Source organism: Macaca nemestrina, chromosome 12 (genome assembly GCF_043159975.1).
Source record: "Macaca nemestrina isolate mMacNem1 chromosome 12, mMacNem.hap1, whole genome shotgun sequence".
NCBI classification, from domain to species: Eukaryota; Metazoa; Chordata; class Mammalia; order Primates; family Cercopithecidae; genus Macaca; species Macaca nemestrina.
This window is the reverse complement of record NC_092136.1, coordinates 35,820,243-35,846,121: the sequence shown is the minus strand read 5'-3', so window position 1 is coordinate 35,846,121 and position 25,879 is coordinate 35,820,243. Positions and strand designations below refer to the sequence as shown.

The following is a 25,879-nucleotide window of genomic DNA, read 5'->3' as shown; positions in this document are numbered from 1 at the left end:
CTCTCCAAACCTCAGCTTTTTTTCCTTTAAAATGGGGACAGTACTAGTTTCTATCTCATAAGGCTGTTATGATAATTAAATAAGGTAAAACTTTAAAACACTTCAAATTGTGACTGTCACATGATAAACCTCAAAAGTATCAGTTATTGTTATAGTATTACTCCTTATTATGAGTTATAGATGAAGTGATGTACTTTAAGCATAATAATTCTTCCAGATATGTATGTCTTCTTGTGGGTTCCTTCAAAAGTAGACCTAAACAAGGATTTGAGTGCAAGAAATTTGTGTGGGAAGTGCAGAGATAACCTTCAAGGACACCAGAAAGTGATATGAGGAGGGAAGGCAGTAAATACAAGCTGAGTTAAATCAGCAACCATGCTGGGTGGCTAAAGCTATTCTGTAGGGAATTTCTAGGAAATGATGATATATCACTTAAAGATGAAGGGAGTTAACATATTTATATGCTCACTGGCTTCAGTAATTGGTTGAGGGCACTAATTACCCAGCATTTCTAGCCTACTGTCCATGGCAGAGTCATTTTCTGGAAAAAGCCCTTAGGCAAAGAGATACATGTACTAGAAGTTGGATAATGCCCAAAGCACAAAACAGACATCTGAAATTAATAACTCATGGCATCAGATACAGCAGCTTTCAGGATACAGCTCTGGACTAAGGCAGGTGACTTTCTTAAGTAACCTTAAAATTTAAGTGGTCTTGGAAATGATCACACCACCAGGTGGTTTCCAGCCAAGCTGTCATTTTGCAGATTTGACCCAAAAGAGAATTATATCAATTTTTTCAAAAGCATTAAGAGAAGCAATATGGAATATAAGTGTCATAATAATACAGAATGAATTAAAAATGGGGGGTACAGAATTTATGTATTTAAATCTTGATAGTCACATAACTAATTTATGATTTTTTTTTTTTAAGACAGAGTTCCGCTGTTGTTGCTCAGGCTGGACTGGAGTTCAATGGCACAGTCTTGGCTCACTGTAACCTGCATCTTCTGGGTACAAGGGATTCTCCTGCCTCAGACTCCCGAGTAGCTGAGATTACAGGTGTCTTCCACTACACATGGCTTTTTTTTTTTTCTTTTTTTTAGTAGAGATGGGGTTTCACCATGTTGGTCAGGCTGGTCTTGAATTCCTGACCTCAGGTGACCCACCTGCCTCAGTCTCCCAAAGTGCTGGGATTACAGGCATGAGCCATCGTGCCCAGCCTAATTTATCACTTTTTCACCAAATTATACAATCTATTTGAGCCTCTCTTCTTACTTTATTAAATTGGAAATAATATTTACCATTCATGGTTTTTATATTAAAGTCATTTGAACATATCAAAATGCTTTACAGTAAGGAATTCTTACAATTGTCAGGTCTAGATGACTGAGGCTGACCCCTTTAAAAAACTAACAACTTTTGTGGGCCATTTTTTGATGGAAATATTTCTATCATGATAAAAACACAAATATCTGATAAACTGTATTTGATAAATATTATTGAATTATTTCTCAGAGCTGTAACACTGCAACAGCAATGCTCTCCAGGCTAATGTGATATGTCACACTATTTGCTTTTATTCTTTCTTTTCCCTTATGGCCCCTTCTTATTGCCATTAGTTTCTATGGCAACTAAATAACTAAGCTCATTAAAATAGTAACCCAAGTTAACACCTAATACTAACCAAATAAGCGCCAGCTAGCTTGAGAATGTGCACCAACTTAAATAAGCTTGTGACTGCTATTTTTCTTGCTGCTCAGAGAAATTTTTCACTTAATTTCAGATTTTTTGCTGTATTTAAATAATTGAGATTGTCAACAATCTGATTGTTTTATGAAAAGTAGTGTTCTACTATTCACTGACTGTGGCATTAGGGAAGATGGGGCAGAAAGGGAGTGCTTAGACAGTCCTCTAGAGGTACCTTATTCATTCATTCATTCATTCAATATTTCATTCATTCATTTATTCTTTCAAAAAATAATGCCCACCCCCAATGTAAACTGTAAATATAATAAATACAATAAGGAATAAAACATTTACCTCCTCATAAAGAAAAAGTCTAAAAATACAAATAAACTTGTACAACTGATTAGAATTTTATCATACTCTACATGAATCATTGTGTTTTATCAAAATTCGTAAGTGTTATAAGACAGTTACAGGTAAAGCACTTTGGAGTTTAGTGTTCAAAGAGAGGAGAAAAATTATTTTAGTTTGGGAGATCAAGAATGATTCAAGAAAAGAGTTGAAATAGTTATTGAGTCTTTGAGCTTGGGTAGAATTTGGATTCAGAGAAGGTAGAGAGAAAGGTCATCACAGGCTTAAAATGAACAAAGACATAGGAGCCTCTCCTAAGCGAATATAGAACATAGAATAATAAGTGATCTATTTGAGATAGATGCAAAGGAAGTTATGGGAAATAATTTTTATAAAGGTAGAGTGGCCTGAAAGTAGAAGGCATTGAAAGTCTAATAGGTTTGGACAACGGGAGACATTGAATGATTGTGAACAGGTACTGGACAAGGTCATGGCTATGTTTGGAGTGTTCTTGTATTAGGTAGAACAGGAACAGGCTGGAGTAGCAGAGACCAGTAAATAAGTGTTAGGAACAAGAGAAAAAAGAAATGAAAAAAGAGTTGTGGCCTACTGAGGAGAAGAAACCTAAATGGTATCTCCTAAGGAAAAGACAGAGGAAGAAAGAGGAACAGTCTTGGGACCTTGACAAAAGCAGAGGGCCAATCTATATCACTCAGTTCCAAAAATCATTTCTTTCTCTTAGAAATGAGGTGATCCATCATGAACTCATTCTGCTTTCCACTTGCCTGTCATCAAAACATTTATCTCAAAGTAATTGCTCCTTAGTCATCTCTCTCCCTAAAGAACAAGTGCATGAATCATAATTTCTATTTTACAGCAAGAAATAAGGAGGCATGAGAAGTTCTGAAATTCACTTATCATTCAAAGTTCAGGTAGGGGTTAAGATAATAACCCAGGATGTCAATGAAGAAAAACAGGTCTAAGCAGAAGAGAGAAAGCAGCTTACTCAAGTTCTAATAATGTATATGATAAATAATAGGCACCCAATAAATATATTATAAATTAGTGACTGAATTAATCAGAATAAATAAATCAAAGGCGGCCATGAATCCTTGAATCATTTGACAAGTTATTGAAACAAGTTCTAGATGTGACAGCAAGGTTCCCTCAATCTTTTATGTTCCTATTTTTCAGCAATTTTATATGCATAACAATCTTCAACCTGTTCAAGTTGAGTCAAACTTTATTCAACCAAGTCAAAACTATCCATGTGTTATGATGAGATTTAACGTACATTTGAACAACAGCAATAAACCAGCCAGTGTACCAGGCTCTATGGATACAAAGACATACAGAGGGATCTTGACCTCAATAAGCTTACAATCTGGAAAGAAACGTTATTAAATAATAATTATAAACTGCGACAGGAGTTAAAGCAGACTTTTTAAAGTTTGCAACATGAGCTCTGTAAAGTATAAAAATTGAATTCTATTTTGCTCATTCTTTAATTTCTAACTTTTTAAAAACCAGAGGAATGGCAATGATAATCTTTGACTATTTCACAGGGTTATTGTAAGGGATTTTCTGAGTTAAAAACTTTACACACCTTAATGTGAGACGCTATTACAATTACTTAGATATGGCATTATTGCCTCAACATTTCAAATAAGCTAGTAGCAAAGTTTTTCAGATCTAGAAACTGATGAAAGCAGCATCCATTGACCAAAATCTCAAAAAGTTCTCTCTAATTATAGAGTTTGAATGACTAGCTAAGGAGAAAATTCTGTCACCAGAATTCAGACTTTTAGGCAGAACTTTTCAGGCAGACAATTTTTTTACCCCAAAACTTTTCAGGCAGACAATTTTCTCTAAGAAATGACAGATAACCAGTCCCTTTAAATATGTCAGGCCACATAAGAAATTAAAAAATTCAATCACTTAAAACCAAATTATTTAAAATGGTATATAATACTGCAGTAAGCAGTAGCTCCTTTTTGCCTTGACTCAGATGACAACACTTGAATTCTGATTATATTCAAGGCAAAGAGATGTATTTTTCATACCAACCTTGAATTGCATTCCTACTGTGGCCTGACGTGGAAAAATTGTTAGGGTTTATATACAAAAGCTCATCACGAAGAAATGAAATGCTTTTTAAGTAAGTTTGCTTCTGGACAGAAAATGAAATTCATATCTTACCTCTGATGAAGGCTGAGCACAGCTTGAGTCTGGGACACCTGCAAGAGACAACAGCGGGAGGTGGATTTGGTTCATGGAATGTTTTCAGCAATAGTTCACTTTGTATGCAAGTCTCAAACTGGATTCTTCACAAGGTAAGCTAGTAAACTGGATTGCATATTGCATGGATTTATAATTCATGGTATTAAAATAGAACAGTGAAGTAAAAATTAAACAGAAAAAGCAACTTCTTATTTTCTTATTGCAGAGCTACACCCACCACAAGCACCTTAAATATTGCATCTGTGCCCAATTATTATCCTGGAATTAATGAATATGTGAAGTTTGGAACCAGAAGAAATCTTGAAAATCATCCTCTCCATGATGCCAGTCCTGATACCTTGTCATTTTTATTTTTTAGATGAAGACATTGACAATAAGAAAAGTGAAGTTTCTGTCCTAAGAAATGGAAAAGAAAATACAGTGTATTGAGCTTCTGCCATGTGCCAGACACATTATCTATGGGTGCTGTGTGTCACAGATTAACCTCATAAGGCCAGTTCCCCAAGGTCAAGTGTCTATTTCAATTTTTGCTCATCTTTTACATCATTTTGTAGCATAGGGCCTTACACTTAGCAGTTGCTCAATAAATATGTATGGCATGAATTAATAACTGTTTTATTAAAGACAAAGACACAGAATAAGCCAGTGGCAGAATATGACTTAAGATTCAATTTTCCTGACACCTAAAGCCCTGTCCTTTTTATTGTGTCACAAACTCATCCACAAGTTTTCTAACTGAGTACATGCTACCAAAGACTAGTCTTTGAGAGCAACGAGTCCCTGTTATGTCTACTCCTGGGCAAATACACACAAAAAAAGGTGCCTGTCTTATTTCAAGTTAAAACTTATTTTCCAGCATTTTGGGTAATATCTGGTAATTGTTTGCTGCTCTATGTGTCTTTTAAAATAAATTTCATTAATAGCCATTATTAAAATGTCAAAAAACAATAGATGTTGGTGTGGATGTGGGGGAAAGAGAATGCTTATACACTGCTGATGGAAACGTGAATTAGTACAACCTCTATGGAAAACAGTATGGAGATTCCTTAAAGAGCTAAATTAGATCCACCATCCTATCCAGCAATTCCACTACTGGGCATCTTCTCAAAGGAAAAGAAGACATTATATTAAAAAGACACTTGCATGTATTTATTTATAACAGCACAATTCACAATTGCAAAGGTGTGAAACCAGGCTGGGCGTGGTAGCTCATGCCTGTAATCCCAGCACTTGGGAGGCCAAGGCGGGTGGATCACCTGAGGTCAGGAGTTCGAGACCAGCCTGACCAACATGGAGAAACCCCATCTCTACTAAAAATATAAAAATTATCCGGGCGTGGTGGTGCATGCCTGTAATCCCAGCTACTCAGGAGGCTGAGGCAGAAGAATGACTTGAATCCAGGAGGCAGAGGTTGCGGTGAGCTGAGATCGCACCATTGCACTCCAACCTGGGCAGCAAGAGCAAAGCTTCATTTCAAAAAAAAAAAAAAAAAAAGAGAGAGAGACGTGAAACCAAACTAAGCACCATTGACTAATGGGTGGATAAAGAAAGTATGGTATAAGGGGGGGCGGAGCAAGATGGCCGAATAGGAACAGCTCCAGTCTCCAACTCCCAGCGCGAGCGACACAGAAGACCGGTGATTTCTGCATTTTCAACTGAGCCTCTGCTGCTGATACCCAGGCAAACAGGGTCTGGAGTGGACCTCAAGCAATCTCCAACAGACCTACAGCTGAGGGTCCTGACTGTTAGAAGGAAAACTATCAAACAGGAAGGACACCTACACCAAAACCCCATCAGTACATCACCATCATCAAAGACCAGAGGCAGATAAAACCACAAAGATGGGGAAAAAGCAGGGCAGAAAAGCTGGAAATTCAAAAAATAAGAGCGCATCTCCCCCGGCAAAGGAGCGCAGCTCATCGCCAGCAACGGATCAAAGCTGGACGGAGAATGACTTTGACGAGATGAGAGAAGAAGGCTTCAGTCCATCAAATTTCTCAGAGCTAAAGGAGGAATTACGTGCCCAGCGCAAAGAAACTAAAAATCTTGAAAAAAAAGTGGAAGAATTGATGGCTAGAGTAATTAATGCAGAGAAGGTCATAAACGAAATGAAAGAGATGAAAACCATGACACGAGAAATACGTGACAAATGCACGAGCTTCAGTAACCGACTCGATCAACTGGAAGAAAGAGTATCAGCGATTGAGGATCAAATGAATGAAATGAAGCGAGAAGAGAAACCAAAAGAAAAAAGAAGAAAAAGAAATGAACAAAGCCTGCAAGAAGTATGGGATTATGTAAAAAGACCAAATCTACGTCTGATTGGGGTGCCTGAAAGTGAGGGGGAAAATGGAACCAAGTTGGAAAACACTCTTCAGGATATCATCCAGGAGAACTTCCCCAACCTAGTAGGGCAGGCCAACATTTAAATCCAGGAAATACAGAGAACGCCACAAAGATACTCCTCGAGAAGAGCAACTCCAAGACACATAATTGCCAGATTCACCAAAGTTGAAATGAAGGAAAAAATCTTAAGGGCAGCCAGAGAGAAAGGTCGGGTTACCCACAAAGGGAAGCCCATCAGACTAACAGCAGATCTCTCGGCAGAAACTCTCCAAGCCAGAAGAGAGTGGGGGCCAATATTCAACATTCTTAAAGAAAAGAATTTTAAACCCAGAATTTCATATCCAGCCAAACTAAGTTTCATAAGTGAAGGAGAAATAAAATCCTTTACAGATAAGCAAATGCTTAGAGATTTTGTCACCACTAGGCCTGCCTTACAAGAGACCCTGAAGGAAGCACTAAACATGGAAAGGAACAACCGGTACCAGCCATTGCAAAAACATGCCAAAATGTAAAGACCATTGAGGCTAGGAAGAAACTGCATCAACTAACGAGCAAAATAACCAGTTAATATCATAATGGCAGGATCAAGTTCACACATAACAATCTTAACCTTAAATGTAAATGGACTAAATGCTCCAATGAAAAGACACAGACTGGCAAACTGGATCAAGAGTCAAGACCCATCAGTCTGCTGTATTCAGGAGACCCATCTCACACGCAGAGACATACATAGGCTCAAAATAAAGGGATGGAGGCAGATTTACCAAGCAAATGGAGAACAAAAAAAAGCAGGGGTTGCAATACTAGTCTCTGATAAAACAGACTTTAAACCATCAAAGATCAAAAGAGACAAAGAAGGCCATTACATAATGGTAAAGGGATCAATTCAACAGGAAGAGCTAACTATCCTAAATATATATGCACCCAATACAGGAGCACGCAGATTCATAAAGCAAGTCCTTAGAGACTTACAAAGAGACTTAGACTCCCATACAATAATAATGGGAGACTTCAACACTCCACTGTCAACATTAGACAGATCAACGAGACAGAAAGTTAACAAGGATATCCAGGAATTGAACTCATCTCTGCAGCAAGCAGACCTAATAGACATCTATAGAACTCTCCACCCCAAATCAACAGAATATACATTCTTCTCAGCACCACATCGTACTTACTCCAAAATTGACCACATAATTGGAAGTAAAGCACTCCTCAGCAAATGTACAAGAACAGAAATTATAACAAACTGTCTCTCAGACCACAGTGCAATCAAACTAGAACTCAGGACTAAGAAACTCAATCAAAACTGCTCAACTACATGGAAACTGAACAACCTGCTCCTGAATGACTACTGGGTACATAACGAAATGAAGGCAGAAATAAAGATGTTCTTTGAAACCAATGAGAACAAAGATACAACATACCAGAATCTCTGGGACACATTTAAAGCAGTGTGTAGAGGGAAATTTATAGCACTAAATGCCCACAAGAGAAAGCAGGAAAGATCTAAATTTGACACTCTAACATCGCAATTAAAAGAACTAGAGAAGCAAGAGCAAACACATTCGAAAGCTAGCAGAAGGCAAGAAATAACTAAGATCAGAGCAGAACTGAAGGAGATAGAGACACAAAAAACCCTCCAAAAAATCAATGAATCCAGGAGTTGGTTTTTTGAAAAGATCAACAAAATTGACAGACCACTAGCAAGACTAATAAAGAAGAAAAGAGAGAAGAATCAAATCGACGCAATTAAAAATGATAAAGGGGATATCACCACCGACCCCACAGAAATACAAACTACCATCAGAGAATACTATAAACACCTCTATGCAAATAAACTGGAAAATCTAGAAGAAATGGATAATTTCCTGGACACTTACACACTTCTAAGACTAAACCAGGAAGAAGTTGAATCCCTGAATAGACCAATAGCAGGCTCTGAAATTGAGGCAATAATTAATAGCCTACCAACCAAAAAAAGTCCAGATGGATTCACAGCTGAATTCTACCAGAGGTACAAGGAGGAGTTGGTACCATTCCTTCTGAAACTATTCCAATCAATAGAAAAAGAGGGAATCCTCCCTAACTCATTTTATGAGGCCAACATCATCCTGATACCAAAGCCTGGCAGAGACACAACAAAAAAAGAGAATTTTAGACCAATATCCCTGATGAACATCGATGCAAAAATCCTCAATAAAATACTGGCAAACCGGATTCAGCAACACATCAAAAAGCTTATCCACCATGATCAAGTGGGCTTCATCCCTGGGATGCAAGGCTGGTTCAACATTCGCAAATCAATAAACATAATCCAGCATATAAACAGAACCAAAGACAAGAACCACATGATTATCTCAATAGATGCAGAAAAGGCTTTTGACAAAATTCAACAGCCCTTCATGCTAAAAACGCTCAATAAATTCGGTATTGATGGAACGTACCTCAAAATAATAAGAGCTATTTATGACAAACCCACAGCCAATATCATACTGAATGGGCAAAAACTGGAAAAATTCCCTTTGAAAACTGGCACAAGACAGGGATGCCCTCTCTCACCACTCCTACTCAACATAGTGCTGGAAGTTCTGGCTAGGGCAATTAGGCAAGAGAAAGAAATCAAGGGTATTCAGTTAGGAAAAGAAGAACTCAAATTGTCCCTGTTTGCAGATGACATGATTGTATATTTAGAAAACCCCATTGTCTCAGCCCAAAATCTCCTTAAGCTGATAAGCAACTTCAGCAAAGTCTCAGGATACAAAATTAATGTGCAAAAATCACAAGCATTCTTATACACCATAACAGACAAACAGCCAAATCAGGAATGAACTTCCATTCACAATTGCTTCAAAGAGAATAAAATATCTAGGAATCCAACTTACAAGGGATGTAAAGGACCTCTTCAAGGAGAACTACAAACCACTGCTCAGTGAAATAAAAGAGGACACAAACAAATGGAAGAACATACCATGCTCATGGATAGGAAGAATCAATATTGTGAAAATGGCCATACTGCCCAAGGTTATTTATAGATTCAATGCCATCCCCATCAAGCTACCAATGAGTTTCTTCACAGAATTGGAAAAAACTGCTTTAAAGTTCATATGGAACCAAAAAAGAGCCCGCATCTCCAAGATAATCCTAACAAAAGAACAAAACTGGAGGCATCACGCTACTTGACTTCAAACTATGCTACAAGGCTACAGTAACCAAAACAGCATGGTACTGGTACCAAAACAGAGATATAGACCAATGGAACAGAACAGAGTCCTCAGAAATAATACCACACATCTACAGCCATGTGATCTTTGACAAACCTGAGAGAAACAAGAAATGGGGAAAGGATTCCCTATTTAATAAATGGTGCTGGGAAAATTGGCTAGCCATAAGTAGAAAGCTGAAACTGGATCCTTTCCTTACTCCTTATACGAAAATTAATTCAAGATGGATTAGAGACTTAAATGTTAGACCTAATACCATAAAAATCCTAGAGGAAAACCTAGGTAGTACCATTCAGGACATAGGCATGGGCAAAGACTTCATGTCTAAAACACCAAAAGCAACGGCAGCAAAAGCCAAAATTGACAAGTGGGATCTCATTAAACTAAAGAGCTTCTGCACAGCAAAAGAAACTACCATCAGAGTGAACAGGCAACCTACAGAATGGGAGACAATTTTTGCAATCTACTCATCTGACAAAGGGCTAATATCCAGAACCTACAAAGAACTCAAACAAATTTACAAGAAAAAAACAAACAACCCCATCAAAAAGTGGGCAAAGGATATGAACAGACATTTCTCAAAAGAAGACATTCATACAGCCAACAGACACATGAAAAAATGCTCATCATCACTGGCCATCAGAGAAATGCAAATCAAAACCACAATGAGATACCATCTCACACCAGTTAGAATGGCGATCATTAAAAAGTCAGGAAACAACGGGTGCTGGAGAGGATGTGGAGAAATAGGAACACTTTTACACTGTTGGTGGGATTGTAAACTAGTTCAACCATTATGGAAAACAGTATGGCGATTCCTCAAGGATCTAGAACTAGATGTACCATATGACCCAGCCATCCCATTACTGGGTATATACCCAAAGGATTATAAATTATGCTGCTATAAAGACACATGCACACGTATGTTTATTGCGGCACTATTCACAATAGCAAAGACTTGGAATCAACCCAAATGTCCATCAGTGACAGATTGGATTAAGAAAATGTGGCACATATACACCATGGAATACTATGCAGCCATCAAAAAGGATGAGTTTGTGTCCTTTGTAGGGACATGGATGCAGCTGGAAACCATCATTCTTAGCAAACTATCACAAGAACAGAAAACCAAACACCGCATGTTCTCACTCATAGGTGGGAACTGAACAATGAGATCACTTGGACTCAGGAAGGGGAACATCACACACCGGGGCCTATCACGGGGAGGGGGGAGGGGGAGGGATTGCATTGGGAGTTATACCTGATGTAAATGACGAGTTGATGGGTGCAGCACACCAACATGGCACAAGTATACATATGTAACAAACCTGCACGTTATGCACATGTACCCTACAACTTAAAGTATTATAATAATAAATAAATTTAAAAAAAAAGAGAAAGTATGGTATATATACACCGTGGAATACTACTCAGCTATAAAAAGGAACAAAATATGTATTTTTTAGCCACTTGCATAGAGCTGGAGGTCATTATTGTAAGTGAAGTAAACAAGAGTGGAAAACCAAAAACTGTATGTTTTCAATTATGAGTGGAGGTTAAGCTATGAGTTATGCAAAGGTATGCAGAGTAATATAACGGACTTTAGAGATTCAGAAAGATGACAGTGGAAGTGGGGCTGGAGATAAAAAACTACACATTAAGCACAATGTACACTAGTCAGGAGACAGGTGCACTAAAATCTCAGAATTCACCACTATATAATTCATCCATGTAACAAAAAACCACTTGTACCCCCAAAACCTATTGAAATAAACCTAAAAAAAAAATCAGTGAAAATTAGAAATACTATTTTTCCACATACACCATCAGAGGGCTTGCTATTTGACCACAAGATTATTTAAAAGTAATTTGGGGCTATAAGTTCATTAAGCCTTGTGCTCTTCTAATTAAACAACTTCAAACTTAAAAAATAAACAAATAAAATAAATGTCATTAGGAGATATGCTTTCTAAACAGTTTGATCAAGGTAAAGTCTAGAATTATAAACAATCCAGTCCAAGCAGCATGCCCATAGTGGTTTAAAAAATTAAACGATAGTCTAAAGAATAAGAAGAAGATTAAATAACCTCTGACATCCCATTTAGCTTTAATATTCTACAGAACTGTTTAAATTAAAATTTTGGGAAATGACTGGGTATGGTGGCTCATGCTCATAATCCCAGCATTTTTGAGAGGCCAAGGCAGATGGCTCACTTTAGTTCATGAGTTTTAGATCAGCCTAGGCAACATGGCAAAACCCCATCTTTATTTAAAAAAAAAAAAAAAAAAAAAAAAAAAAAAAAACTAGCTAGGGATGGTGGCAGGTACCTGTAGCCTCAGCTACTAAGAAGGCTGAGGTAGGAGGATTGGTTGAGCTCAGGAGGCGGAGGTTGTAGTGAGCTGAGATCACACCACTGCGCTCCAGCCTGGGTGACACAATGAGGTCCTGTCTCCAAAAAAAAAAAGAAATTTTAATTGAATGTTATTATTTAATTATTTAAATTAGAAACAATGATAATTAATTAATTTAAATGTTATTTAAATAATACATAATAAAAGTTGGAATTAAACAGCATACAAAGTTTACAAAAAATTTCCATAAATACAATTATTGTGATGACTAAATAATACAAATACTCTACTTAGAATAATGCCTGGCACACAGAGCCTATCAACAAAAATTTGCTTTCCTCATTATTATTATTGATCATAGCAATAGTTGGATTTGGAATTTGAAGTTAGTGAATCATAGGTAAAGGCATCAAGTGAATTGGATTTGAGTTAGGTTTCTCCTTCTACTAGGTGTGTGTAATCTGGAGAAACTTATGTAACAATTCTGAGTTGTAGTCTGCTCACCTGGAAAATGAGGACAATACCCTTCTCATGATTGCTGCGAAAATTTAAAAAGATGCTGTCTGAAAAAACTAACGGTAATAGGGCCTCATAATAGCAGGGACAAAACAAATGTTGCTCTTTCAATAATTTTATTATTGTTATTGTTGTTTAGTCACAATATTCACATGAGGGTTTCTGCTATATTCATTTTATTGAAGAGGAAACTGAAGTTTGTAGAGGGAAAAATAACTTGAACATGTTCACCTAACCTCTAAGGGGGGCAGAACTCAGATGATAAACTAGATTTACTGACTCTTTCTTTTTTTATTTTGAAGATGGAGTCTCGCTGTGTCGCCCAGGCTGGAGTGCAGTGGCGTGATCTCCACTCACTGCAAGCTCTGCCTCCCGGGTTCATGCCATTCTCCTGTCTCAGCTTCCCGAGTAGCTGGGACTACAGGCGTCCGCCACCGTGCCCAGCTAATTTTTTTGTATTTTTAATAGAGACGGCGCTTCACCATGTTAGCCAGGATGGCCTCGATCTCCTGACCTCGTGATCTGCCCGCCTTGGCCTCCCAAAGTGCTGAGATTACAGAAGTGAGCCACCACGCCAGGCCCATAGATCTACTGATTCTTAAGCAACCCAGTATCCACTTAGGCCAAATTTCTTTGCAGAAAATAGTTATTTCCTGCCATGGCTTGTTAGTGAAAGCTTATGGGTCTATGTACAATAGGTTAATAGATTAATATTTTTGTTGGCTTCCAGAGGCTAATAGGTTAATATTTGTTGGTTTGCAGAGTCGCAATGCCTTAAACAAGCATGTTTCATAAGTGCATCTTTTGAAACAAAACTCTTGTGATACTTAGAAAAAAAAAATGGAAGAGGATGGTGTCTATGTCTCAATTTGAGAAGTGCTCTATATCTTAATCACCTGATTTAGATTTGCATGTATATTAGTATATCAAAGGAGTCCCACACAGGATACTTAAAAAAAGGAATCTAACTCTATTTGGCTCCAGATTTCCTGAAGTATTTGAACACAGAAGACCTCTTAGGAGCCCACAGAACCCATTTTGGGAAATACCACCTTCCATGATGCTGGGAATTACAGATATATTGGCAAATTGTTGGGAGAGACAATGAAGAACAAGATAGAGTTTTACTTTCCTTTCAAATTCCACAATGTATATGGATACCTGATGTACATGATTATATTTGAGATTATTAAATACCTTGCTATAACTTTTGAAACACAAAAATGAGAATGATAGTTAACAGGAAATACCGGACTAAGGTCAAAAAATGTAGGTTATTGTCCTAATTTTATAACTAACTGTATCTTTACAGATGGATTGTCTTGCATTAAAATCCTGCCTCTGCCATTTAACAGCCATGTGACTTTGGGCAAGTCTACGAAGTCTACAAGCCTCCACTTACTCATGTGTAAAGTAAGGATAGTAATAAATACCTCTCACGGTTGCTACCAAGTTGACTGTAAAATGGGGCTGATATCACCTACTTGAGATTGTAAGGATGAGGATTATGTATGCAAAATACCCATCAGAGATGAAGCATGGTAGACATCCAAACATTTTTAGCTGTAAGTATGACCACTTTAACACTTCTCGTCTGTACTTTTCTTTTTCAGTAAACTAGAGTTGATTCAATACCTGCCCATCACTCAGTATTGCTGCCCCCAGACCCATTTTTTCGTTCATTGATTCATTTATTAATTCTTTTTTCCTTTTATGTGTTAAGCAGTTGATAACGAACTGTATACATTGGAAGAAGCACACGGCATAGATGAAAATGGTATACTCCTGGCATTCAAAGAGTACACAATTCAATGAAGATAACAAATGCTACTTCAGATAGACATTGTTTAGGGCCAAAAGAGAGATGTTTAAGAGGTAGTATGAGAACCCAGCAGAATGGGAAAATTACTCCTTCCAGAAAGAGACAAAGGGACATTGGGAATGTTTCCCAGAAAAAATAATCTTTGAAATAGACCTTAGAGTTTGAAGAGGTGTTCATAAGGCAAGAAGTTGTATCACTAAACATTGCTACCATTTATTAGTCTTTAAAATATGCCAAGAATGTGGAAAGTTGTAAATCCACGTTAGCGGCAATCAGGACTGATAATGATGTCCCCATGTTAACCATCTTGGTAAATATATTCTGAGAGATGACTGGCTGCCTCATCCCTAAATGTCCCCCCTCAGAGGATTGACATCACAGTGTGATTGGGCTCTATAAATTATTCTTGTTACTTTTATCTTAATTCTTTCCCAATTTACATTTTGATTAAATGTTAAAAAGAAATTATGTGGCATCTGAGAAAGAAAATAATCATCAATGAAAAAAAGGATAACTTCTTACTTCTCCATTTCCTAATGTTGTGTCTTCATTAACACACTGCTGTGGTCTGAATGTTTGTGTTTCCCCAGAATTCATATGTTAAACTCCTAACCCCCAAAGTGATAAAGGATGTGGGACTTTTGGGAAGTAATTGGGTCATGATGATGGAACTCTTTTGAATGGGATCAGTATCCTTACAAAAAAGGATCCAGAGAACGCTGCCCTTTTCACTGTATGAAAACACAGCAAGAAGGCACAATCTTATAAGTCAGAAAGCAGGCCCTTACTAGACACCAAATCTGCTGGTGCTCTGACCTTAGATTTCCTAGGTTCCGGAATTGTGAGAAATAAGTTTCTATCCTTTGTAAGGCACCCAGTTATAATATTTTGTTATAGCAACCTGAACAGCCGAAGACATACAGCTTCTCAAATTACAGCTGTCTTTAATATTTGCATGTGTGTCGTTTTAATTTCTTATTCTAAATTTTAGCAGTTTTTAATTTTTAATTAAAACTATTTCCCCTTTAAATCATGGCAAACACATAATTCATATGTAATCTTTTGTTTTTGAAAGAAGAGGATGTTTTTCTGTGCCAGGTATGTGTAACATTTATTTTAGCTCATGTCTTCCACTTCGTTAAGGTTGAAATTAGACTGGCTTGCTTGTAGTATTCCTCAAAGGGAATTAAAATTTCCAGGGTGCTTACATTCCAAAATTCCATTTTGGAACTGATTTCTTAAGTTGGCCATTAAGTTGACTCACTGGTCTGGGTCTTACTTTGGCAATCACTTAGCTGCTCTGTACTTCCTTTCTTTTCCAAGAAGATTTGGGGATCCTGGTGAAGGGCTCACATAGCAGCAGGTAACTCAGCCAGCCATCAAGGCACTCAGTCGAACAAAGGGAAATTTACGATATTATAGCTTACTCCCCTCAAAATGTGGCTGTGTTTATAATTAGCACTTTTCCCTTTCTAGTCACCTCTTTTTTAATAATCCGAGGGTGGGGGCACTAAAGATGACTTTTTTTCCTACCTTATGTGTGCATTCTTCTAACAAATATTTATTGAGAACCAACTGTGTGCCAGGTGCGTTTCTCAACATTGGCAATACTCTAAGAACAAAGCAAATTGCCTACTCTTACTTTTTTTGTTTTGTTTTGGTTTTTTGTTTTGTTTTTTTTTTGTTTTGTTTTTTCATTTGTAAAGGAGTGGGGATAGAAATAGCTGCCTTGAATTCTTGTTAGAAGAATTAAATGAGACTTGTGCAGAAAGCACATAATAAAGCACCTTACACACCACTAGTAATAATACCATCCCCACCAAGATGAAAAATAATATTAAAAGGAAGCTTAGGCTTCCTCTGGACAATACCAGAGCAAAAATATCCCTTACCTTCTACCAGTGAAGGCAAGAATAGTAGCAACTAGGAGACAGACAATAAATAACCAAAAAAATATTATGATAGAGTATCAAAGTGCTAAGAAAACAAAGCATGGAAAAGTTGGTAGGGAGTAGGATAGCTACGGGAGAACAAATTGTACATTGAATCATTGAAGACATGCCCACAACCTACTTCATAGTGCATAGGACAGATGTAAAAATCAACAGGAAAGAATGCCCATAGGAACAATCTTTCACACTTCATAGAGTTATATCAAAATGTATTTATAGGAAGAATTAATCCTTGCGTTTTTTTCTTTTGGAATAATTTCTTTTGGGCTTTCTATGAAAAAACAGAATTCATGCTAAAAAGGTATAATTATGATGATGAGTATAAATTTACAGGCTCTGAGCAATAAACCAAATTAAAGGTGAGAAAGCTGCCATGGAATCTCAATCTTGCAACCCAGGCAGCTAGAAACTGACATGATGGTGATCCCCAAATGGAAATCTGCCAAACGATAACTCCAAAGAAAGGCATAGTCATTCTAGCTCAACAGACAACAACAACAACAACAACCCCTGTTTCTTCATAGAAGAAATCTTCTTCTGGTCCATTTACATTTGCTATAGAATTTGTACATCTAGAGGGGATTAACAGACTCGTTCTCTGGACCCATGTGTGCTTTTGGAATGAAATCTGTGCCCTCAGGTGGAAATTAAGAACAATAAAAGAGAGGTTGGTGGGTTGTTTAGGTAGAGGAAAGATTCTTGTTGATATTCCCTAACCAGGATACTTGTTTCCTACCATTTAATAAATGGAAGTGAAGAAGGAAATTAGAAGGATCTGCTATTACACTTGATAATTGAGGTAGCTATAAAAATTTAACAGCATGCCTGTGGAAAGGGTCCTAACATGGAAACAAGATGGACCAAGAAAAAGCTCTCTTTAGTGTTGATATTTTTACTGACTCCCTAATGCCCTCCCCCACCTAATCTTCCATACTTGACTTCTCCCTCTTGATTTTTCCCTTCTATCCCTCACCCTCCACAAGCTCCCTTAGAAGCCAGTTATCATGTGCATTATGTCCTTAGCCAAGGGAATGCATGGAGCCCAATTCAGTAACCTGGGTGACCTATGAGTAGTCATTTTTAGTTTCCTTTCATTGTGACCCAGTATCCCCTGCCCTAGGAAACAAACTTGTTTCCCATTTTTAACTCAAGTTTCCATCTTAGACAACTTTCTGAGAATTTATTTCCCCATCTTTCTTCTTAAGCCTGAGGTCTCTCTTATTATTGTTGCTGTTGTGATGATGATGATGAGAGTGGTAATATTTTTGTGCCAGACATTTATTATATTCTTCATGTATATATTCTTCATTAATCTTCACATGAAAAATTCAAGGTAGCAATTTTTACTTTGTGTGTATTATGCAAAGAATTATGGATATGGCTTTTGGGCAGAGTTAACCTCAATCAGATTCATAAAAAGCCCATAAAATTTTTATGGGAGATGTACCAGCTTGGACTAAAAAAATAGAACTCAAAATGAAGAGGCCACTAGTTCTCCAGATTTCAACAAGAAAAAAGCATGATGATAAAGCTACCTAGCTACACACATGGAAAACTAATTATATCTTAGTGGGCACAGACATAAGCCCACAGCTCAGAGCCAAGAGCAGAAGAAAACAGGATAAAAGAATTACTTTCAGGAAGCAGAAGTTGGTCCTAATATAAGAACATGTTTTTCTAGAGTTGAAGAACCTGACAATATGGGCCCTTCAAGCTTGATGCTGCAATTAGGATGAGACATTTGTGGGTCCTGTGATGGAGTTGAGTATATTTTGCACATAAGAGAAATGTGAATAATTTGTGGCCAAAGAGCTAGAAATTTACAAAGGTTACTAGTCAATTGCGGTAAATTGCAAAACACAGCCATATTCTTCCATTTCTATCATACAAGCCACTTTGAACTATGACTTTGGCATTTGTCTCATCAGTATGTGCAACCTACTTTTTCACTTCTTGCACTTGAGATGAACTGTAATTAGCTTTAACAAATAGTATGTGGAGGAAGTAACATTGTATGACTTCCAAGTCAAGGCCTCTAGAGCCATTGCAGCTTCTTCCATTTTTCAAAAGCTGAGACCACCTTGCTGTGAAAAAGGCCAGGATTAAAAACCCATAGACGAAGGGAGAAGCTGATCATCTAAGCTGCTTCACCCAACCCTTGTCATCCATCAGGTAACTGTGGCTGCCTGAGGAAGCCCAGGTGAAATCTGAAGAAAAACCACTCCATCAATCTACAGAATCATGAGAAAAAATAAATCTTTTTTTAAAGCCACCCTTTTACGGCTTAGATTCAGCTTTGTTATTCACCCATAGATAATGAAAACACTGTGACACACGTGAAATTATGTAGCTATGACCTATCTCTAACATCTGCAACAGAGATATGATAATACCAGTTTTCCCTTCTTTACACAGATATTAACATAATTAAAGGAGATCCTGAGCATTTGAGTAAAGCTGAATAATAATGCTTTAATTTATACTGCCTCCAATATTTTCCAAAATAATATTACATTCAAGTAATATTATTCAATATAAATCTTGGCTACAAATTTCTCAGAAGAAACATCTGTATCAATAGTAGTAAGAAAGTGGCAAGTGACTCAATAGCTGGGACAGCACAGAAGAAAGGAAGGAAGGAGAAAGAATTAACTCTGAACTATCAACCAAAACAAATAAATTGACTAAAATAAACATAAATATTATTTTGTACTTAAGTATAAAGCTTAAGGTAAGTTAAACCTTGATGTTACAGAAGCACAGATATCAGTGTTGGAAACATTTCACAAGACATGGGATTCAACCGCTTATACAGAATTCAGGCCAGTGAATATCTAGGCTTGGTTGCACACATTTAGCAATAAATAATTTGCTTTCTCACTAAGTAATATAGTTTATTTCAATGCAGCTAAAAATGTTAGATTGTCCCTCTTTTGCACTGAAATCTGACAGTTTACAAAGAAAAAAACTCACTAAAGACTTTCATTTATCTAAATCAGATTTCCCCAGATGTTAGCCTCAAATAAGATTGATCAGACCTTCCTATAGTACTTGTAAACATGTATATTCCAAGTTCATTTACCGTGACATGCTCAATCTGGATCCCAGAATTTTTCAGTTGTGTGCTAGGTCATTCTTATGTGCACAGAGGCCTGAGAACCTCTGCCTTATGCTCTGAGTTCCTCAAGGATAGAAACAACATCCTATTTGTCCTTGTAGTTCCAGCCGTTGGCATACTCCCTGGTATATATGAGAATTCAACCACTTTTCTCAAAGAGGAGTGAATGGAAGAGTAAATGATGAATGAATGCCTTGTATGGCTCTCAGATTTGAATACTGACATGTCTCACCAGTCTCTGTTTCAGTTTAGATATGCATTTTAAATGGAGCCAAACCACATACATGACTGTAGGCAGGTTAAATTTTAGAGATATGACCTAATGCCAAAGTCCTAATTCCTACCACAGGGTAAGTGGTTAACATACAGTTGTTGAAATATTTTGTTCTGAAACTTTTGCTAGTCTATTTTCCATTATTTGTTACAATATACTCAGAGTAATTGGATTTCTGTTCTGATAACTGAGATTTTAGTTAATCCTTAGGTTTGACAAACTGTTGATGACTCTAGTCCTTCTGTATAGGAGGGATTTGTCAATCTCTTTCCAAAATTGTCACCTGGCCCCAAGAGTACCTAGCCCAGTGGTTGAGTTTCTTTGAACTGCTGCCTGACTCCCTTGCAGCTGCCTTCCCAGACCCAAGTGGCACCTACTCTTGCACATCCTATTTCTGTGATATATTCCTCAGCCCTTCCTGAAAGTAACTACTGTCCTGAAACCATTGTCTACTCCTATTTCTTCATAATATCATTCCCTAACTCCCTCTGCCTTTCATTTGTAGCTCACCTTCAGAGTCCAGATTCTGTTACCTGAATCTTTCCACTGAAGTGGAATATCATCATATTTGACCGCTTTATTCATTTCGTTTGTGGACCAGAGTACAATGTGCCTTGCAAATAATGAAATGGTAGGAAATCATTTCTCTAACTGGATTTGGAAGCTGAGAGTTTAAACTAATTATATCCCATTCTTCTTTTCCAGTTGTGCTTGGAATCTGGAGTCAGCCAGAAATGAACTTGAGACCAGACTGTACCATTAACACATAAAAATTACCTAACTCCTCTAAATACCACTTTCATCTGCAAAATGGGAACAACATTAGTATTTCTTCATTAGATTGGTGCCAGAGAGTGTGCTTTGCACACTGCCAGGTACATAGTAAATTTTTTATAAGTGGTAGCGTATTAGACTGTTCTAGCATTGCTATGAAGACATACCTGAGACTGGGTAATTCATAAAGAAAAAAGGTTTAATTGGCTCGTGGTTCCACAGGATGTACAGGAAGCATGATGGTGGCATCTTCTCAGGTTCTGGAGAGACCTCAGGAAACTTACAGCCATGGTGGAAGGTGAAGGGGGAACAGGCATGTCACAATGGCAGAACAGGAGCAAGAGAGACAGTGAGGTGCCACACAGTTTTAAACAGCCAGATCTCACAAAAGTCATTCTCTATTGCAAGGACAGCACCAAGGGGTTGCTGCTAAACCACTGAGGGAAAACAAACCCCCATGATGCAGTCACCTCCCACCTGGCCCCACCTCCAATACTGAGGATTACAATTCAACGTGAGATTTGGTTGGGGACACAGATTCAAACTATATCAGGTACTATTGTTAGGACTTTATGTGGATCCTCTCCAGGAGTCCATCATCTAACATATGGCAATAAAGTGTTAGGAAACAGTGCAGGCATTTTTCAGTTTCTTCTAAGATAAGAATGCATCTGTATCATCCCTAGCGCATAACTCCTCTTGCCTAAAAATAGAACACCTTCTGCTTTGTGTCAGGAACTATCATTATTCCATTAGCAGCTTTGCTGAAAGCCACCGAGAGCTCTGCAGAACCACTGTGTCTGCAGCTTGCTCTTTGACCCCCTAAAGGACCACAGGGACTGAATTTCATTCCACTCTCTGGTACATCAGGCCACACATCCCTCACAGCTCTCCTTGTCACTTACAGCTCATACCTTATTAATATGTGTATCTTTTCTTGCTAGATAGGAGGAAATCCTAGAAACCACCAAGGTCATGCTTATGATAACTGATCAATCCATTCATTCATTTCAAGGAAGTGACTAATTACAAGAAGCTTACAAACATACAGAAAAACAATGTATGCTGGTTAGGAAATTTGCATTCTGGTTTCTCCCTGTGAAAAGAGAGACAGATGACAGTTTAGGACAGCTATGGGCTACTAGTTTGTGGACAGTTGAATAAATATTAGTATTTGGGCCTGATACAAAGTCTAATTCAAAAGGGAGCTGCTTCCATTTTTTTTCCTCTAACTTTAGGAATTATGGATTTGACTAAGTGAAAAAAAAATAATGTAAAGCTTAACAATGGTGAGGTAAAAATAATGATTATAAAATAACTACAGTTGTGCATTTGCTGAGTATTCACTATATGTCATCCATTATATTAAGGGAATAAGGTATACTAGTCACTTAATGTGTAGAAAAGTTAAGAAGTAAATATCTGTATTCCACTATACAGAAGAGGGAAACTAATTCTGATAGGTTGGGCGTTATGTCTAATGCCCCCAGTGAATGGAAGGTAGAGCCAGGATCCTAGCACTGATTATGTGGCTCCAGAGCCAGGCATGGGCTCAAGACCAGCAAATGTTTTCTATAAAAGGCCACATAGTAGATATTTTAGTCTTTGTGGGCCGTATTTGTCACAACCACTAATTCTACTCAGATAATGCAAAAACAGCCAGACAATATGTAAATGAATGAGGGTGGCTGTATTCTAATAAAACTTCAAAGAAACAGGTGTGTAGCATACTCCTGCTCAACACAATGAGTGCACTGAGCTTTATGAAAGTAGCCAGCACTCTCTTACAAATTTGAAACTAGATGGGCTTTAAATGAAGATTCTGCCTCCCCATCACCTTATCAACCTTCTCCTTTGGCCCCAGGCAGTGGGATGAGCCTTAAAAGAAGCTATAATGTTTACTCTTGCTGCAAATGAAGCCAATGGAAACTTGGCCCTTGACTAGCAGCCTTTTAGCCTGGACAAAGCTGGGTCAGAGTGAATGTATTTGTTCATCACCTTCCACCTTCAGGTTAACTCTTTTACATTTCCTAGCAACAAAAGAAGGGAAAATAAATAAATACAGTTTTTTCAAACTAAAATTCTTGTATGGACACCCCAATAGGAGAGTGGCAATTCTGACAAACTCTTTCACCTCGCTGTCAGACACTGCACCAGAACTATTGAGTAATTAATTGATCACTATGTATTACAGTGTCCTGCTTCCTGATGAAGTAATCAGTCATTACTAAGTAGAGAGGCTGTGTCATGCAGTGAATGGACTCTGAAGCCAGACCTCCTGGGTTCAAATCCTGGCTCTGACATTTGATCACTATATGACCTTGGAAAAATTAACTCATTTTTCTGTGTCTCCACTACATATCTGTAAAAGGATGGTGATTACTAAATTCATAGTGTTTGGTAAGAATTAAATGAATTGATAGATGCATAGTAAGTGTTTGGAAAAGTGCCTGATGCAGGCAAACATATGATAAAGACTAGCTATTTTTATTAAAGAACATGGGGAAAAGAAATCTTAATTTTGCCATTTTATTAGTAAGGAAATATTGATTGAGCTTATACTCTCAACAATGGTTCTTCTGAATAAGACACAGCCCCGGCCCTTAAGGAGCTTAAACTCCAGTAGCCATTATAACTTTGAGCTATGTCAGGGTAATTTTGGAAAAATGATGTGCCAGTTGCATTAAAACACTGTAAATATAATTGCCTTAATTTACTTTAAGTTCCTTGGTGCATATCAGCAGCATCTATCAAAAGTCTCATGTGTGCATTTCTGGAATATAGAGAGGAAAACACAAGATGGTATATCTCAGGTAGAGAAAGAACTAGAATGTGATTCTGAAGTGAAATATAAAATCAAAACTATCAGAGAAAACACCGAGGAACTGCAATTCATAATAATCACTTACTTAGATTGCAGTTAAGGTCATGAAACTGTGGTAGCCTCATACTCTTCAATGGATTAAATTCCTTTATGATAAGTTATAACTGATTTTTATCCCTAGGCAGAAGTGGAATCTAGTAGTATCTAAAGATTTTTTGTGTAACAGTGGATAAGAATTACGCTATTTACAATACGTGTAATCTTGAGTAAGGATCATAATCTGTAAATTGATATTCTCATTTGTAAAATAAGTATTCAAATAATAATGGCTGTCTCATTACATTATTATGCAATGTAAATGTAGCACATGTGAACTACCTAGTATGGAGCCAGTTACAGAATAAACTTATTTTATTTTTATTTTTATTTTTGAGACAGAGTCTCACTCTGTCACCCAGGCTAGAGTACAGTGGAGTACAGTGATCTCGGCTCACTGCAAACTCCGCCTCCTGGGTTCAAGTGATTCTTTTGTTTCAGCCTCTCAAATAGCTAGGACTGCAGGCACAAGCCACCAGGCCCCAGCTATTTTTTTTGTATTTTTAATAGAGACAGGTTTTGCCATGTTGTCCAGGCTGGTCTCAAACTTCTGGCCTCAGGTGATCCACCCACCTCAGCCTCCCAAAGTGCTAAGATTACAGACATGAGCCATCGCACCCAGCCTAGAATGAACTTTTAAAAATCTTTCCCCACCGAGCTCAGAAATGTCTACTGTCTAGAGTCTTTATCACAATGGAGTATGTCCTATATTATTCAAGCCTCTTTAGCTCCTAAAGGGGGCATATTGAGATCCACTGGATACTGTGGCAGCCTTGAAAACATTCTGCACAGAGCTCTTGCTTTCTCATTTGAATTTATTCCCCACATTCATGCCAAGGCTCCACCTTCTATGGGCCACTCCCAGTCAACGGCTGAGCAAGATGAAAATACTAATGCAGGCCCATTCTGTGAGACACCGGATTCTTTCAACCAAAGTGCCTCTTACTTGAGGATGTCTCATCAGCATAGTCAACACTTTCTTTGAGCTATTATAAAGTCTCTAGACTGAGACTCTCCCTGCATTGTGCTCCTTCCTCACTCTCTCTTGCACAAGTGTCAAACCTGCAAGGTGGGGTGAAGTCTCCTCTTCCTCCTCTGGCTCCCCACCTGATCCTTCACAGACATTTCCCCCAAAAAATGCAGCTGAATTTCACTGTATCACCTACTTTTTGTAGGATCCAAAATGATACAGACACTCAGAATTTATTTATATACATCCTGACCTAACAGGGTTTAACTGCCTTACCCTTATTCCTGGCTTTACTTTTTCCAACTTTGTTCTATTAATTATTCATTACAAACCTACTCTATATAGAGCACTTTATATAGAGTTTTCAAGACTATGACTTCTGCTCTAATTCCAAGTTAGATTCTCATGTCCAACTAGTCAATTCTGCCAGAAGTCAGTGTTTTTACTGCTTTGATCAGCAATACCATAATTTCCCCTCACCCACACACAACACAGTGTACTGTGAACTCTGGTCCTTCTTTTGTAACTTCACATTGGCTGCCCCAGCTTGCTAATGAAGTTTTTCTGGGCCTCATGGCACCTTTCAAAATGGTCTGTACAAATCATGTAATTGTCAGGAGATATCTGATTTCTTCAGGTGCTTATTAAATGTGAGACCTATAGAGACAAATCCTTTATTAGTGGATTTAAGAAGGAACTTAGACATTAACTTTTCCAATCATGACTTTTCACAGATAAGGAGTCCAAGGACAAAAATACTAAGAGACTTTGTTGAGGTCAAGCACAGAATGGAAATGAGACCAACAACAAAAAAAAGAAAAAGTGCTGTGCTCCCAAAGAAACAAAAAACCTAAATAGCAGATGCTTTTTAGCAACTTTCTGAAGAGCTCCAGCACCCACAACTGAAGACAATAAACAGGAATTTCAAAATGTCACGTGGGGACAAGGGTTCCAAAAAAGAAAAGGCTGGATGCTTTTAAGGAGTTTGGTATTTAAAAAAAAAAAACAACTGCTAATAAAATTATGAGTAAGAATAGTATCTGGACAATCAAGTGCTTAATAAATCGATTTTAGACATTAAGGGTTCTTGCTTGAATATTTGACTACAGGCTCAAATATAACAATGAGTGTTCCGATAATCACCACATGCAAATATAGCCATGTAGGCCTTCCAGGTAAGGAGAATGTAACTCATATGAAAGGACATTGTTGTTTTCCTAACAATAAAATTGGATAATTTACCTGTGAAATTGTTATCTTTTTCTATAAACATAATAAATATCTTTTTTCTCCTAGAGGAAGAGTTACCTTTTTGTCTTTGTTATGCACAG

At 37.6% G+C, this 25,879-nt stretch overlaps 1 long non-coding RNA gene across 3 annotated transcripts in view; it reads left to right on the top strand.

Annotated features, from left to right (window-relative positions):
* LOC105471470 (uncharacterized) overlaps window positions 1-25,577 on the top strand; it is a 46,398-nt gene extending 20,821 nt beyond the window's left edge. For all 3 annotated transcript variants that reach the window (XR_011610736.1, XR_011610735.1, XR_011610737.1), the window contains 5 exons: window positions 4,250-4,372; window positions 4,639-4,786; window positions 14,031-14,283; window positions 20,590-20,759; window positions 25,283-25,577. This is a non-coding gene — a long non-coding RNA (uncharacterized lncRNA). The remainder of the gene's footprint in view (window positions 1-4,249; window positions 4,373-4,638; window positions 4,787-14,030; window positions 14,284-20,589; window positions 20,760-25,282) is intronic.
* The last annotated feature ends 302 nt before the right edge of the window (window positions 25,578-25,879 follow it).